Source organism: Neopsephotus bourkii, unplaced genomic scaffold (genome assembly GCF_033783945.1).
Source record: "Neopsephotus bourkii isolate Nb327-2 ecotype Australia unplaced genomic scaffold, CSIRO-AGI_Nbou_v1 NB_1511, whole genome shotgun sequence".
Classification (NCBI taxonomy): domain Eukaryota; kingdom Metazoa; phylum Chordata; class Aves; order Psittaciformes; family Psittacidae; genus Neopsephotus; species Neopsephotus bourkii.
This window is the reverse complement of record NW_026901987.1, coordinates 2,080,189-2,096,436: the sequence shown is the minus strand read 5'-3', so window position 1 is coordinate 2,096,436 and position 16,248 is coordinate 2,080,189. Positions and strand designations below refer to the sequence as shown.

The 16,248-nt window shown below is 41.5% G+C and overlaps 1 long non-coding RNA gene across 2 annotated transcripts; it reads right to left on the bottom strand.

Moving 5' to 3' along the window:
* Positions 1 to 9,346: 9,346 nt before the first annotated feature.
* Positions 9,347 to 16,248, bottom strand: LOC133221144 (uncharacterized). 2 transcript variants are annotated; one of them, XR_009727907.1, is made up of 4 exons: positions 13,745 to 16,248; positions 12,599 to 12,702; positions 11,831 to 12,069; positions 9,347 to 11,231 (listed from the first exon to the last, which is right to left on the bottom strand). It is a non-coding gene; the product is annotated as an uncharacterized LOC133221144 (long non-coding RNA). The 2 variants fall into 2 exon arrangements; XR_009727906.1 differs by having other exon boundaries at positions 11,831 to 12,702.

Below are 16,248 nucleotides of genomic sequence, written 5' to 3'. Positions count from 1 at the left end.
CCAGCAGTGAAAAGTCAAGCTTAGGTATGTTTTAATATTTAAAAGTTTCCCAGTAATAGAAAAATTGTACATTTCCTCTATTCAAATGCTCATTTTATGCAGCTAGGGGATATCTATCATTCCCTCTCTTGGGTCTTTTCTTCCTTGATGTAAGAAGAAAAAAATGGGAGTTATTTAATTGTGTTTTTTTTCCTGATATATTATTATTACAAGTACCTCGGACCTTCTTATGACTTCACACAAAACACTGGTCATTGATGTTTCACTGACTTGGAAAAAGTCAGTGTTTTTCTTCATATCAGGTTCACTAGCCAGAGAAATGACTTGCTAAACTCATCACAAGCAGAGAGTTAGTATTCATTGATTTACTAATTTTCCCCTGTGCTCATCACTTTAACAGCTGAGCATTTCATAACTTTTGAATGGATTTATCTCTGAAGTAGATCAGTGAGGTAAAGAAATTGTATTTACTTCCATTTTACTGACGAAGAACTGAGGCAATGAGAGATTAAGTGACTTGTCACAGGTCGCAAAGGAATCCAATAATGCATCCAGAAACAAAGACCAGACCTCTTTGGCATCAATTCAGTGCCTTCCTCACAAGAACATCTTTCTTCTTCATTTAATAACCTCTTAACTCATTTCTTCCATGGATTCTGTATCATGTAGCAGTCTGTGTCTCTGTTCATGGCTTCCTTGCTTTTACCCACAATCCCATCAAACTCTCCATCCTTATGGTGTCTTCAAAAACATTTTATATTTATTTCTGTATCAATGCAAACAAAAGAACGCAGTATTCTCAAAGTACCATTATAGCAAACCTGGCATGAAACAGATGGAAGAAATAAAATGAGGTGATGATATGCCACTCCAACAATAGTGAGAAGACAATATATTGCTAACAACACTCCCAGTCTGCTGCTTCTCCGCTGTGCATGAAAAAGAAAAAAAAGCTTTGTTAACGGAAATCACAGATAGTTATTTATCAGCACTATGGTTAAGGTTTGCTTTTACTTGGTTTTCAGCTCAGATAAGGACATGTAGCAATTATTCTCAGTACTCTGTACATATTTGTAGCATAAAAATAGCAGAAATACCTGGTTTCACTTGTGCACTATAGCAGTATTTCCTCATCTGGAAAAAAAGAAGAGCTTGCACTGCTTAGACAAAGAAGAGAAACACAGTGTTTTAAATAAGGCTTTATAGTAGCCTGTCCTGTTTTCTGGTCTCACTGCAAAACCTCACAAAGCATAGCACCCAACTGAGTAAATGGATGGTGTCCATCAGGTTACCTGGGGTCAGCAACAGTCCCAGTTACAGACACATAACTCCTAGACAGGTCAATGGGACAGGGTCTCCAGTGGACTGCAAAGTCATTTCTCTGGTGCATGGCTGGTACATTTCATTCCCATTTGCACTGGTATCAGTGAGCAAGTGATGCAAAACACCATGAACAATTTGAAGGCAGAATTTCTTCCTGAACTATTTTCAACCCAGGCATAGGTCAAGTAAGGGGTCTGTTCTTTATCTGAGCTGCGATTCTTGAGGATGCCCATGTCCTAACTCCCCCAAATCCTTACTGTATTTGCGTTAAATCTAAACTTGGGCTGCTGCAGCTTACAAATTCTGTATGTCCTTCTAGTACAAATCTTGGACTTTTTCTAAGAAACACTGTAAGTCCCATCATCCACCCAGCTCTGATTGTGCACCATGTCTGCAGAGGCTGCTGGTGGGGGAGAGGCTGCTGCACCATGCACAAAGGTGAAGGCCATTCTCCTCACCAGCATTACTGCAGCTCTGAACAGGCTCAGAAACACAACCATACTCCATCAGTTTTCATCTCGCTACAACTTTCAGGGAGAATACCACAGTTCTTCAGCAAATCTGGCCTCAGCAGTAGCATCCAAAACCCTCTTGAAGTAACATTTAGACTCAACTGGGATATTTAGGATTGAATGTTTCCTACTTACCTTTTTGCCACACATTCAAAGTCTCACTAAGTTTCAGATCAATTGAGGGTAACTTTGTGTGTTGATGTTCCAGCCCACACATTAACTTGTGCTTCAGTAGAAAACATATCAGTGTTTGCCCTCCAAAGAAGCACTGAAGGTAGTTTCATTCAGCTCTCTTGGCCCTATCCATGTACTTCTGGTGGGTCAAGGAGTGGAGTAAGAAAATTTCCAGGATTTACAGAAGTGTTATACGGGCAAACTCCATCAACCACTTTCCTCCAGACCTGGCACCTGGCAGGAGCCAGCTCAGCAAGCAGGACCAAAAGATGAACTGCTGGAACTAATGAAACTCCATGTTTTTGCAGCTGGCAGAAGGATTTTCATGCCAGAACCAACCTTTTTCAAGGTCTGGCTTGACAGAAAACCAGTCCAGAATGAGCAGTGCAAGCCCCAATGCAGATGAGTACCCACACAGCTCTGCAGCCACAGCTGCATCCTATGGGGGGGCCGGGCACTTTGGCTGGTGCCACTGAAAGAGCAGCTGCTGGCACATCACTACTCATGGACGCTCTGTCAAAATCCATCACAGAAGACTTTGTTCCTTGACTTCAAATACAAATATTCTTGTTTGTTAATCTGAGTTAGGAAAGATGGATGAATTATCCAGCTACTCTGGTAACATCCATAACGGTATGATTTCAAGTACTGACGTGGGGTTTTTACTTCTATTAGTATTGGGAATGACGACTTTCTATCATGCTATAAAACAGAGAAACTCACCTTTACATGAATTTCCAGTAGTCTCTGTTTTTCTTACTCTTTTATATACACTGTCCTTATTTTTATAGGATGCGACAAAGGAACTATTTCAATAAAGCTTTTCTTTCTTCATGTACTGAGGAACTATAACATTTCATTTAGCCTTTTAAGATATGACACATCTTTTGACACCTTCTGACTCCTGGTACAAGGCAAAGGCAACATCTGAGCTTGTGTTTTGGTTTTCCTTCTCTTTTTGATCTGTTTAGCTGAACCCTTGTCGGTTGAGAAGGAATTTTTAACTCATACATTTCTGGATGCTGGAAAAAAAGAGAATTGCTTCTCAGTAACCCCAGGACTGCTGCAGACAAGAGCTGCAGCAGAGCTCTCTTTTTCACCAACAGGACTGGACTCTGTTTATGCTTTAGAGCTTCCTCAGTTTGTTAATAATGCCCCAGTTATCAAAGTTTTCCTATTATAAACTCTCTTTAAAATATTACTTATTTATTACTCCTTATGACCATGGCTGTTAGCCTTGATCAGTGACATAATCCTGTCTGCCTTAAAGATATCACTAACTCCATAGACAAACTTAAGCTTACTGGCCTTGCCTTTCCTTGATCCTTCCTCACTTTTCCTTCTATCTAAGAGCCAAACCCACAAATACCTAATTCATTCATTTATTTTGTTTCTTTTCTCCACTAACATTTACACTGGCCATTTCAGATCTCTAAAACTGAAATACTGAAATTACCGTGCTTTTTTGTATGAATATGGTCCTACACAGGCTAATAAGGAGTAAGCTGATTTGCATACTCAGCTAAGAAAATAAAAAGATCAGCTATCCTTGCACGGATATACAGTCACACATACAACAATTTTTGCAACTGACTCTGTGTTTGATAGGTTAATTTTTCCTTCAGGTTAACATCAAGACAACACTTTGCCCAGTCACACCCATATTCATCTACAGGATTTAGCCCTAAGCCAATTCAGATATAATTATTATTTCCTCCTTCTTCCCATTAAAGTACTGTAGGCATACTTTGCTTTGAAATGAGCTGGCCGACTTTTTCCCATGGAGTACATAAACTAATCCACTACTTACAGCTCTTCTTTTCTCCCTTTGCTTTACACAGCACATTTGGTTCTCATGATGAGAGAAAAGAACAGATTCATTTTCTCTCCTTTTTAATTAGTCCGTTTTGTACCAAAGCCACAGAAAGAAGGCAAAGATAAGTTAGTCAAGAGTTTTTTTCTCTCGAGACCTTCTCAGTGATGAGTTAAAATGAAAATTGCTTGCGATTGGTTGGGTAAGGTAGTGAACTAGCTGTGCATCTTTATGGGTTTGGCTCAATGCTGGCTCACATCAGACATACAAGTTAAGTCTGCAATCTTGTCCTGAGTCTTGTATGTACAAATCACAGGCTCCAAGAGGGCATACTATAAGTCACCCACATGGGCAGGTACTTTGATTCAGCTGAGGTCCTCAAGTCAGGCAGTCTCAGTATTTCCCACCAGCTCCTCATTCAGTCCCCCTCCCACTTCCTCCCTCACCTCTCAGCCCATCTCCCTTTCAAAAATCTCCACTATTTTTCTTAAAACTCCACATTTTTACTAGATGAGTTTGACATGGAGCTTAGAAGAAACCATCTGCAGCGGTTAAAATGGGGCAGTTTATGAATAGCTGAGAGGAGGAAAGTACCTGACAACCTTAAAGTTGCTCTCCTGACTAATATGATTGTCAATGATATTAATATTAAAAAAAAAATCAAATGCCTCATTGAATTATCACATTGCACTGTATTATCATATTGAATGAAGGCAAGCAAACCCTTTTTAAGAAAAACCAGAGCCTTAAAGGCTCTATCAAGACAGGAGTTGCTGTAGAGGAAGAAGAGCATGGTGCTGTGAACTTCAGAGATGTAGCCTCCAGGACAACACCAGGAGTTCACACAGATATGTTAGAAATTGTGCTCAAACCAGCTCAGCACAAGTCACAAGTAAACCATAAATAGACAGTAATTCAGAGGGAGGAGAGGGAGCAAATAGCCAAAGATATTAAGATAAACAATACATGATCATTCAGAGACTAAACATAAAGCTGCATGTGTGTCTCTGTAGGCCCTCCAGGTCATTAAGGAATTAAGGATGCCAACCTTATGAAGTTTAACCTTGCCAAGTGCAAGGTCCTACACCTGGGTTGGAGCAATCCCAGGCACAGCTACAGGTTGGGCAGAGAAGAGATTCAGAGCAGCCCTGCGGAGAAGGACTTGGGGGTGCTGCTCAATGAGAAAATGAACATGAGGCAGCTTCAGTGTGCGCTCGCAGCCCAGAAAGCCAACCGTATCCTGGGCTGCATCAAAAGGAGTGTGACCAGCAGGTCGAAGGAGGTGATCCTGCTCCTCTACTCTGCTCTCGTGACACCTCACTTGGAGTATTGTGTGCAGTTCTGGTGTCCTCAACATAAGAAGGACATGGATCTGTTGGAACAAGTCCAGAGGAGGGCCACAAGGATGATCAGGGGACTGGAGCACCTCCTGTATGAAGATAGGCTGAGAAAGTTGGGGCTGTTCAGCCTGGAGAAGAGAAGGCTGCATGCAGCCCTCATAGCAGCCTTCCAGTATCTGAAGGGGAGCTATAGCGATGCTGGGGAGGGGCTCTACATTAGGGACTGTAGTGACAGGACAAGGGGTAATGGGTTAAAACTTAAACAGGGGAAGTTTAGATTGGATATAAGAAGGAAATTCTTTCCTGTTAGGGTGGTGAGGCACTGGAATGGGTTGCCCAGGGAGTTTGTGAATGCTCCGTCCTTGGCGGTGTTCAAGGCCAGGTTGGATGAAGCCTTGGGTGGCAAGGTTTAGTGTTAGGTGTCCCTGCCCATGGCAGGGGGTTGGAACTAGATGATCTTAAGGTCTTTTCTGATCCTAACTATTCTATGATTCTATGATTGTCAAGAAGCTGAGGTTATTATTTGTGTTTGTCTTCAGTAGAGTGGAACATTTTGAAATTGACTGAAATTATGAGTGTGATACTATAAACATTTCTGAAGAAGAGGTACGGGAGCAAGTTGAGAAAACCCAATATGATGAAGTTAAAATAATCCAGGGTGTTCAGAAGCTGAACTTCAGAACATAGTGACTGGAAAGAGCTTGCAATGCAACTGAAAAACAAGGGTGTTTCCCAAGACTAAAGAATTTCCCTGTTCCAAAATATGAGTCAGAAATGAACACAGGTAATGCTGACCTCAGTGCTGAGGATGCCACCATGGATGAGCTTCATTTGCGCATGCACGATCAGACCAGCTGCAGCTCTCTCCCCTCAAACCTCCCCAAAAGTCCCAGTGAATTAAGGGAGTAGGAGGTGTCAGCAGGCTTTCAAAAAGCTTTTGAAAAAGCTCCTCATAGCAGAGCAATGGGTCACACAACAAACTGTGAATTAGTATGCTATGTTATAAATGGATTAAGCAATAGGAAACAAATAATCTCGGTACAGCCCTGAGTTACAACGGTAAATGCTAAACCCCTGGTGATTTGAAGGTTAACCCTCATGTCTTCCTATTTCCACTAAATCTATTTGCTCATTGTGAGGTTTTATGAAGAGGCTGCCTGAAGAACAGGGGGAACATTTACCTTCAGGAAAGCTGGGATTCTCCTTAACTCTGCCACCCCCAGGACGACACTGCTAGGCTGAATAGCCGTCACAAGGTTCGTGCTAATACATTATCTATCCCAATTTCTTTCTCTAAGGGACTTTATTTCACACCTTGCTGGCTGCAATTTTTCTTCTGCTGTGTCATCCTGGCACCTCATAGCCTGGTCTGGAAAGCGGAGCAAGTGAAACACAGAATGCCCCAGGTCTGATTCTGTTCCTTGTTTGATTTTTCACCATGATTTAGAGAGGAGTGACAATGTGTCGCTGAAGTTTATGCATGCTGCTAAGACTGAAAGGCAGCATAAATTATGGAAAACGGCAAGCGGTATCAGTAGATCACACTTATACACCCTAGGCATGTAAAACGTACTCTGAAGACTACAACATAACATGTGTGTAGGTGAAATAACAGTTTCATGATGTGAAATGGCATTCTCTTTGCTTGGTGGTTTCAGGAAAATTCAGTATACCTTGCAGAAGGCATCCCTCCCACCTCTCATAGGATGCAGGCAATGACACTTAAGCAAAGAAAATAGCATGAGCCATGCTAGTTAAACAGACTGACACACCTCAGACAGTTTCAGACCTCTGTATTTAGCAGGCAGTATCTTCTGTTTAGAGATCATTGCTAAACAAAGGCTCTGATTTGGATTTTGTTTGATGTTTGCCATAGCTGCAGTGACAAATGAAGAGACCCTGGGAAAGCTGATGGAAACAGAGGCATGGGTGACATTAGGTATGGAGAAAGCATGAAGAGAAAGGGGCTTTATCCAGCAAAACATGCATATGCCCATGCCCACTACAAGCTGATTGCTTACAGCCCTTGCTGTGTTCCCAACTTGCCCGGTGCCTCTGCCTTGCATGAAAGGAGCTCATAGGGCTTGAGAGCTTTCCAGCTCTCAGCCTGTGAATAGTCACCGCACTCATTACTTTTTCTTCCCAGAACGTGTCTGCTGCCCAACCCTTTTGTAGCCCTCCAGCTCTTCCCTTCTCCACCCCACTGACCTGCAGCTTTTCACTGGTCTTACAGCACTGACCCCCACTAAAATGTAGTGGTGAGCTTCCACATTGTACAGCATCAAGCAGGCAGAGAACCTTCTTGTGGGGTGCCAGGCTGGGGCAGAGGTGCCTCATTGCCGGACTCTTAAGGCTGCCCGTCTACAGAAGTGTGGGGTGCTCTGCCCTGTCCCCAGCCTCTCATTCCCATCCTCCCTTTGCGCCAGTTGTGATCTCCTCTGATCTTCTGGTCAGCTGGTTTAGGAAGTTAAGCTGGCAGAAAACTACTCCTCCAAAGAAACGCACAGCCACTTTAGCTCCCCAACAGGCTTACTGCGATGTCAGACAAACACCAGGGCCTGCTGAAGGGGCAAGGGGTGGGGTAGAGATGGGAAAACACAGCCAGAGGGAAAAGTGGGATGACAGCAGTGCCCACGAGGGCTGTTTGGAGCTGTCTCGGAAGCACACCCTTAGGCACCAATCTGCTTGCCACCATCAAAACCGAGGCTTGTCTGTGCCTGTGCAGCAATGACAGCCTCAGGTCATGAAGGCAAAGCTTTGAGATGAAAAATCTACATAGTTTGGGCACCTCTTTGTTTAGGAGGCACCTCTCTCAGGGTCACACCTTTAGGCTTAAGCAGTTAGGCCCCATGGGCAGTAGTTAAGCCTTTTTTTGGATCTCCCTTACCTTCTGGTATTGCTGTTAAGATCCATGTGTTGGATTTTAATAACCGTTCTGTGATGTACACAGAAGAAACCTACTCTCAATGGGGAGAGTGCAGAGAGGATTATCATTCTGCTGTAACAGAGCCAGGATCACTCCACAGTGATGCTCTGTGTTATTCAAGGTCATCAAAGGATGCTTTGAAAACGTTGCTTGCATTCTTGCCGCGGAGAGCAAGCTGGAGTAAGCTGGGAAGGAAAGGGAGTCTCACAGGCATTGCATGTTTTCACAGAGTAACCCAAGAGGAGCTCCTGCTACTTCATGAGCAAATGCTGGAAGAGCAGAAAGAAGCTGGCACCAATGCTGCTTTCCATTAGCCTCTCCTCTGCCTCGTTCCTCTGCTTGTCACTGCCCTCTCCTTTGCAGCTGTGGGAGGCAGCATGGCCAGGCAGAATTCTCTGCCTGTAGGCAGACCTCTAACTGACTGGGGTGAGTTGCACTGAGGAACCTGCCCAAACCTCTTAGCAGGACAGAAAGCAGGAGCCACTGCCCTGTGCCAGCAAAATAAACCTACCCAAAGTAAAGTAATAGTTTTGCAGGTGGGGGCTGGGAAAGAATTAACTGCTTCAGTTAGGGAGGACTCAAGGGGAAGGGAGTGGTCGCTTGAGTATTTTTCATCTAGACAATTAGGTCTGCTCCTCGGGGCAGTGGGTGTTAAGCCAAAACTGGAAAGCTTTCCCTAAACTAGTAAAGCACAAAGCTTTCACACAGTGTGTGCTCAGCCCCAAGAACTTCCTGGTAACCCAGGTTATTTGAGGCAGATTGTTGATTAGGATCCAAGAGAGGATTAGAAACTCTTTTGAGCATAAATAGTATTTGCAACTGTGTGAGTTAAGCAAACGGATACAGGGGAAATCAAACCCCACGCTTCAGGGCATAAACTGCTCTCTTGTGAGTCAGGATCAACTTTTTTTTCCTCTACGCATAGCATCTCATAATTAGCTAGGTGCTTGCTGTGGTTTTGATTTGCTCTGAAGCATCAGTTAGTGGCCGCTGCCAGAGGCGGGGTGCTGGACTAGATAGACCTGTGATGTGTTTCTGTAGGGTAACCCTTTTGTTCCCATATTGGCAAAGCTTTGTGGGAAAGCTTCAGTGATGTGTCTTCAGCAGCTCCTGGTCTTATCAAACATTGGCCTCTCATTTCCATAAGCACTAAAGTCAGTCTGAATTGTCACAGAAGTAAAAAGGCAAAGTTTCAGAAGGGTTTATTTAGCTACCTGGTACAGACAGCATTTATTTACTAAATGCTAAGATATTTTTAGGACCTGCATGGGTCATTTTTGCCAGGAAGAAATTATTTTCTTCATTCAGTTTCAGCTGCAAAGAAGTCACACAACTCGCAGAAGGTTTTGTATTTTGAAAAATACATATTTCTGTGTACGTGTGCATATACACATACACGTGTATACATATATATATATATAAATAAAAATATAAGTTGTTCCAATATAAAGGTTTGAATTACTAGCATTTTCTTACAAATTAAAGGCAGGCAAGGACCAGTAATGCAGGTGACAGAGCATGCACTAACAAAGTCTGCCTTTCCACGCTGCCTCTTTGATGTACCTCATCTTTGCCCTGAAGGAATTTCATTATCCTATGGTGAGCTGGTAATGAAATCTGTACTCAGAATCAAGTCTTCATAGAAAACGATATCTTGGCTCTTTGTTCTGTACAGACTAGCTGTGTGTGGTAGGAATATGTTTCTATTTGTGTGTGATCTGAGTGTACTTTGAATACTGATCTCCAGATAAAAAGGATAGAGATCTAATTTGACAAAATATTAAATGCCTCTATCTTGCTTTATCTAACAAAATTCTGATGCTTATTATCGTGATGAACATTTGGGGCGATACTTGTACTGTTCAGCATGTGTGAGAACAATCTCTCTGTGGAGAATCGAATGGAGTGTCAAAGACCCTGATTTACAAAGAGTGCAGAGGGCTCTTAAGTACTATTTTTAGAACAATGCCGCAACAGATTTACACACAGAGAAAAACCCCTCCTCTACAGTCACTTAGGAGCAAAGTAGCATTTCACTGCATAATAATGAGGAATTAATTGCTCTTTGTCATCACTTTTTATGCAAATTGCCATGGAACATTTGCCCAATGTGCATTTTACCTTTTAACAAAGAAAGTAGTCATGACAAACTAGACCAAATTTCATAAGCTAAAGACAAAAGTAGGCTGTACCACACATAAATTGCAGCTAGCGAGTCTATTCCTTTGAGGAACTCTATCAACTTCCCATGAAAGTCCATTAAAAAAAAAAAAGAGAGAAGAAAAGAAAGGGAAAGGTTTCTTGGCCTACGCATCTAGTTAAATTAAATAAATTGAATTAACTTCAATTATTAGATGACTGACATGTCTTCTAATGGAATTTGCTTGTCAGTCTTTACAGCATTTGCTTACTTTTTCCTTTTCCTTGGGATAATCACCAAATATTACCAATTTTGTTTCTTTACCAGCTGCTTTCAAGCTGTTACTCATATTGTTACTGCATTTCAGACATCGCAGGATGCCAGTTGTTTAAAAATGTTTTGTTGGGTTCATATTTAAAAATAATTAGAAAAATATTATCAACCTGATGTCTCACCTATGTGTTCACAACATTTACATCTAGACTAAACTGACAATTCTTCTGAGAAAAAGAGAATTGCAACGGCTACAGAATAGCATTTCCTTTCACTGTAAAAAAGGGAAATACATAATAAATCACCTTTGTTCTACGTGAAGCTTTAAATTTTTAGCCATTCTGCAACTGCCACTGCAAATTTGATGCAAAAATTACCTAGATGGCAAACCAGGTCAAAATGTAGACATCCTAATGGATTGTATTGTGTCAAAGCATTTTCTCCAGAAACATCTCAATATGTTTTCTTTTTCCTGAGAAACACAGGGAGGATAACTCTGCGCAAGGAGTTTCTGTCTCGCATGTGCAATGAATCAATTCAGTGAACTAGTGGGTCTTTTCAATCTCTAGTTTCTACCAACTTCAAACATAACAAGCGAGTTCCAACAGAGTCCCTTTTCTATTCATATGCTATTCACAGCAGACCTTTGTAGTTCACAACTTCAAGTTAACATAGCAAAGAGCAGTTTTAAATCACTCCAGTAATCAGGGGTCACAATTACTTGCTGTAGCTACAAAAAAAAAATAATAATCACACACACGCTGCAAGTTAATGCACTCTGCTTTCACCTTTAAGAAAGAAAAATAACAGAGACTTGACCTCTGCCTTAAGTGCTAACACTTCAGCAACACTATCTATTAATCAAAAAACGTATGAATGCAGCTTATAAATCCCTCTGTATGGAAAGCGCCATCTTCACCCCTACAGAAATATATTTCCTGTCCCAGTACTTGCTTGAAGTGCAAGAACATCCTGCAGTCTCCTTGGAAAAAAGTAAAAGCAATGGATGTGAGAACTAAATAAATCAAGCAGTTGTTCATTATGAGTGGAAACCCAGAAATTTGTTGCGGTCCCAAGTTTTTTTGTTAGCATTAGAGCTAAAATCAAAACAAACTGCCTTAGCAAAAGCAAAAGCCTTCAGCATAGTAAATGAAGCACTCCAACCTGCCCTCAATATTTCACAGTGTCAGGGATTTAGCCTGGAATAAGAAGTCCAAAATATTCCAACATGTGCTCCAACGCCATCAGAGACAGGGGAAGCCACTGTGTTGGTACAGTTACTGTGTGCTTCCCGAGTGAAAGTACACCTGCACTTTCCATGTTCCCCACCTGCTCTCCTGACTGTCCTCTGGCTTCTGTTCAGCCAGGCAACATTCTCAACCTCCATGAGCCTTCTTATGCTCCAGTCAAGTTTCAGTTACACGAAGTAAGGGAGATGTTGTCAGAGGCACAGAGGAAGCCGGGCATCCAGTCAGATATCCAACTACCACTGCCAGTTGTGAAGAAACTCCTTGTGACTTCCTTCCATCAACAGCAAGATGTCCTCTGCTGCGGCTGCACAGTCCAACCTGGAGGGTAAGAAATGTATTTGCACAAAGCCCCAGTTACAGTTATCCATTGAAAGGAGAATCATGGGCGCTAGAAAGTCTGAGCTGTTACCAACTCAGTATCTTTGTGAGTAATAATTACCTCAAGGCTTTTACTCTTAATTAGTGGTTTTGGGTCTAGTCAGCCACTGGTGCATGTGCATAAGCTTTCATTGATGTTAAAGACTATGTGGAGCAAAGAGTCCTTAGGAATAGTAAGTTCTCCCCATGGAGTAGTGTTGTGGGCTTTTTTTTCTTACCCATCTTCTGTTCCTTCCCAAAATCATTACTTTGAATTAAACCTCACCAGATCACTGGTGTCCTGTGACATGTCACAGGGGAGATCTGGACTGCTAGGAAATATCTCTGCCGTCTTGAATGTCTCCTGCCTGATATTTACCCTCCAGAGCACAAACACTGCTCTGACACATCTGGGTTAACCACCTTGTGCCCTCCTTATTCTTCAGTCTCTCCCTCAGCAGTGCTCAAGAGAAAGGAGGGGTTTTTTTACCCTTCTTGTGCATCCCTTGGTTTGCAAAAGGACCATGTTGCCAACACAGATGCTTTGTCCACACTTCCACATTTTGCTGCAGATATTTTCACTTTTACGGATAGCTGTAAAGACAGAGGGTTGTTGGGAAAAAAAAACAAACAACACAACCCCCAAAAAACCCATTACAAGGCTTTTGAGCAAGCTGAGCTAAAAAAAGGTTGAGCTTTGTCCACAATTGCCCTCAAACAACTTTTGGAGCTGATTTGCCTGATTCTTAGTGATAGGGGAATATGAAGTGAGGTTTAAATACATCATTGTGAATGTCCTTGCTTTCGCAAACAGGCTCTGGGATCATCCTGACCTGCAGAATCAGGGAATTTGCAAGATTTGACCTTTAAAACACTAAAAGCATAATACAGTTTTTCATTGTATTTTAAAATACAATTCCAAATACAAATTCAAAAATGTTATTCAGAAATTGTAAATAATAAATATACTAAGTAAAAAAAAAAAAAAAAAAGCAGTAATAGAGATGATGAAGATCTCAGAAGGTGGCACTGATTTAGAGACAAAATGGGCAAGGACAAAGCCTTGTCCTTGCTGGCCATCTCCAGGACTCACTGTGGGCTATATTTGGACTGCCTCTCAAGACACTGAACTTCAAGAGACCAGAAGGATGATAGGATTGTGTTCGCTTTAGGGCTGAAAAATTCTGACCTCCTTTAGAACCAATAAAAAGAATAATCTTGAGGTCATTCATCCTATCTGCCTAGCACAGGTGTTGCAATTACTTTTCCCATATTACTATGTCAAACTGAAGTCTGGCAATCTCAGCAAGCAGGTGATCTGAACAGTTTACTTGTCTTTTTTTTGAAGAAGATGAACACTGGGAAAGACCCTACCTTTTGACTTAGTGACCACAAAGCATGTTTTGGACATAAGACATAAACCTTAATGATTCCTGACCCTTGACTTCTTGACATACAAAGTCAACAGCTCTTCAGATTCCCTTTCTATTATATTATCTGCATCTATTTTTTTAAAGGTCAGTGACTGCCATTTTTTCCTGCCTTGCCTCCTGACACTATCATTTTAGTCCTTGGAACAACACTTTAATATTTCCATATATATCATATATTACATCTCAGCAGCTCCTCAAAATACCATGCCGGAGATCTGATGCTCTGTGCATGGCAAATGTTCCTTTGTGGAGCTTTTGATGTGATGTCAAGCCATGCTGCTGAGATATTACATTGTGGACCTTTGATACCACACACCATGACAGTGTCTTCTTCACAGCCTTCACAGCCACTGACTCAGGGTGTGCTGTTCATACTGTCAGTGCTCCTGGAAACGCAATGTACCTGGGGTGTGTTAGAGTCTGGTTGCGAAAAGACATACGGTGCCTGTGGTATAATCAGTAATCAACTGTGAATTTCTTAATCACTGCAAAGAAAATGATGCAATTTCATTAATTCTACCTGCACAACCCAGGAGAATATGTGCATAATTATTGATAATGACATAGGCCTGTGCTCAGGACTGGGGCTGCTTATCCAGGGAAGCTGATCTTTTTCACCAAATTTTGCAGGGTAAAATGTACTTCAGAAGGAAATGACAACTGCCTCAATTAAAACCTGCAAGATTTGTTCTTATTTTTCCTTTTTCACTTCTCCATTACCATTGTAAAAATCAAGTTGCATAAGATCTGCTAACATGTCACTCATTCATAGGGTCTTCCGAGTCAGAGCGGTTGAAGCTGAGACGGCAACAAAAGTTGTTCTGTATAGTACTTTCATCTCTTCCCTTAGCACTTTAAATTGGGAATTACCTATCCCCAGGAAAAAGCAATTCGTTTTTATAAATACATGACTGAAATACCTTGCAATACACAGAGCTCTCCAACAAGTGGCACTATTAAGACTATTCAAGTAACGAGATTGATATGCAAATGAGGTCTCAGAAAGGGATGTTGGGACATGTTTTACAATATTGGATTCCATTTAAAATCTTTTCAATTTACATATGAAGTATGATTGAAATAGATATTCATAATGCAGATACTCTGGAAAGTTTTGTGTTATCCATAAAGAAAACACTGAAAAGTAGGTCAAGTGCTATAAGCTCAACCAGGCAGTCCTCTCAAAAGCGATGAAGTCACGGTGGTGCAGAGAAACGGCGCAATTAAGACATTAGTAAAGGTAATGTGTAGCTAGGAAATCTGCCCACAGTCGAGCTTAAGCCAGCTGTTGCATGTGCGGGTCTCGGCTTTCCTCAAGGAAAGCGTTGTAGCATTCGCAACAAGTTATCCCTGAAGTATTCATGGGATAACTTCTAAATCGTACCTATTCACATTTTTTCTACCTCATTTTGTTGCCGTTGCTTGACAAAATTTGGCTGTACTTTTAAGAAAAACTGTCCAGAAATAGTTACTTTTACACAAGATTTGAGGTGTGGAGACAGTTGACTGCAATAGAGACAGGATCAGCCTGGATTTGTTGCTGGAATACAAGCAGTTTGGGAACGAACTGGGAAGCAAATGAGTTAAAATGTAAGACACATGATATAAAAATAGCATTTTTAAAGAGTAGGCTTCAGTCTGTTAGTGTAATATTCCTCCTGCCTTTGAAAATCAACTCTTGTTTTTTCCCCACTTTTCCAGTGTTATATAGAGAGAGACCATAATAAAATCACAATCTGAATTATATAGAAGAATCAGGGTCCTGTCTTCTATTATGAGCTGGTCAGAAAATTATTGATAGCATTTGGGTACCAGAAGCTTCATAGAGGTGTCGGGTGAGTTTTCACAAAGCCTGTGTGCCCAGTCCCTGCTTGGATTTAGCTTCTTTCCATCTGTGCCAATCTCAGTCCAGTACAAGCAGGATCTGGTTCACACTAAAGTCACTGTGAATTTTATCACAGGGTAAACAGAATAATAATGATATCTGAAATAGATGTTTTCACTTTATGCTTCCTTTAAGCCAAATAGTAACATTCATTTTAAAATGTTGGCCAGTGAGATAAATGGCAATTATTGTGCCTTTCAGAAACATGTGCTATGGGCAGAGGCGTATCCAGAGTGCTTTGTTGAGTTTTCTATTTGGCTGGCTTTGACTACCTGGAGCGGTATCTCCCACACTGTGTTGTAAATAACAGAATATGTGCACTTTGAATGCCGTGGCATAATGGGCACGTAGTGTGCTAACTAAAGCATTATAAATGCTGCAAGGCTTATTTTTATCTCTCCGTCCTTCTCAATATAGTATTTTTATCTCTCACGCCAATACAAAATTATTTTTGTGTCTCTAGGAAAAACAAGTCAATGAGACTCAGTCTGTTAGCATTTAAACACATGACAAGTCACCTTACACACTGTGGGACTTTTCACATGCTTAGCACCATATATGTCTGCAGAGCCAGAACCTAAATGGTACTGGTGAGCAAGGCTTTATATGAACATTGCTTGGAGAGGGAAAGTGAAGTTTATGTGTCAGATTCTCCAGTGGGGTGCTGTTCTGCAGCCATGTGTAGCTAGGAAAAGTAAAAGGGGTAAATGCTACTGAACTAAAGAGCTTTTTGCTTTGCACAATAAGACACTCGTGCAAAATGCAAGCCAGGGCTTCCAAAAAGTGACATTTGTTGCTACATACAGACAGTTGATTTTGTGT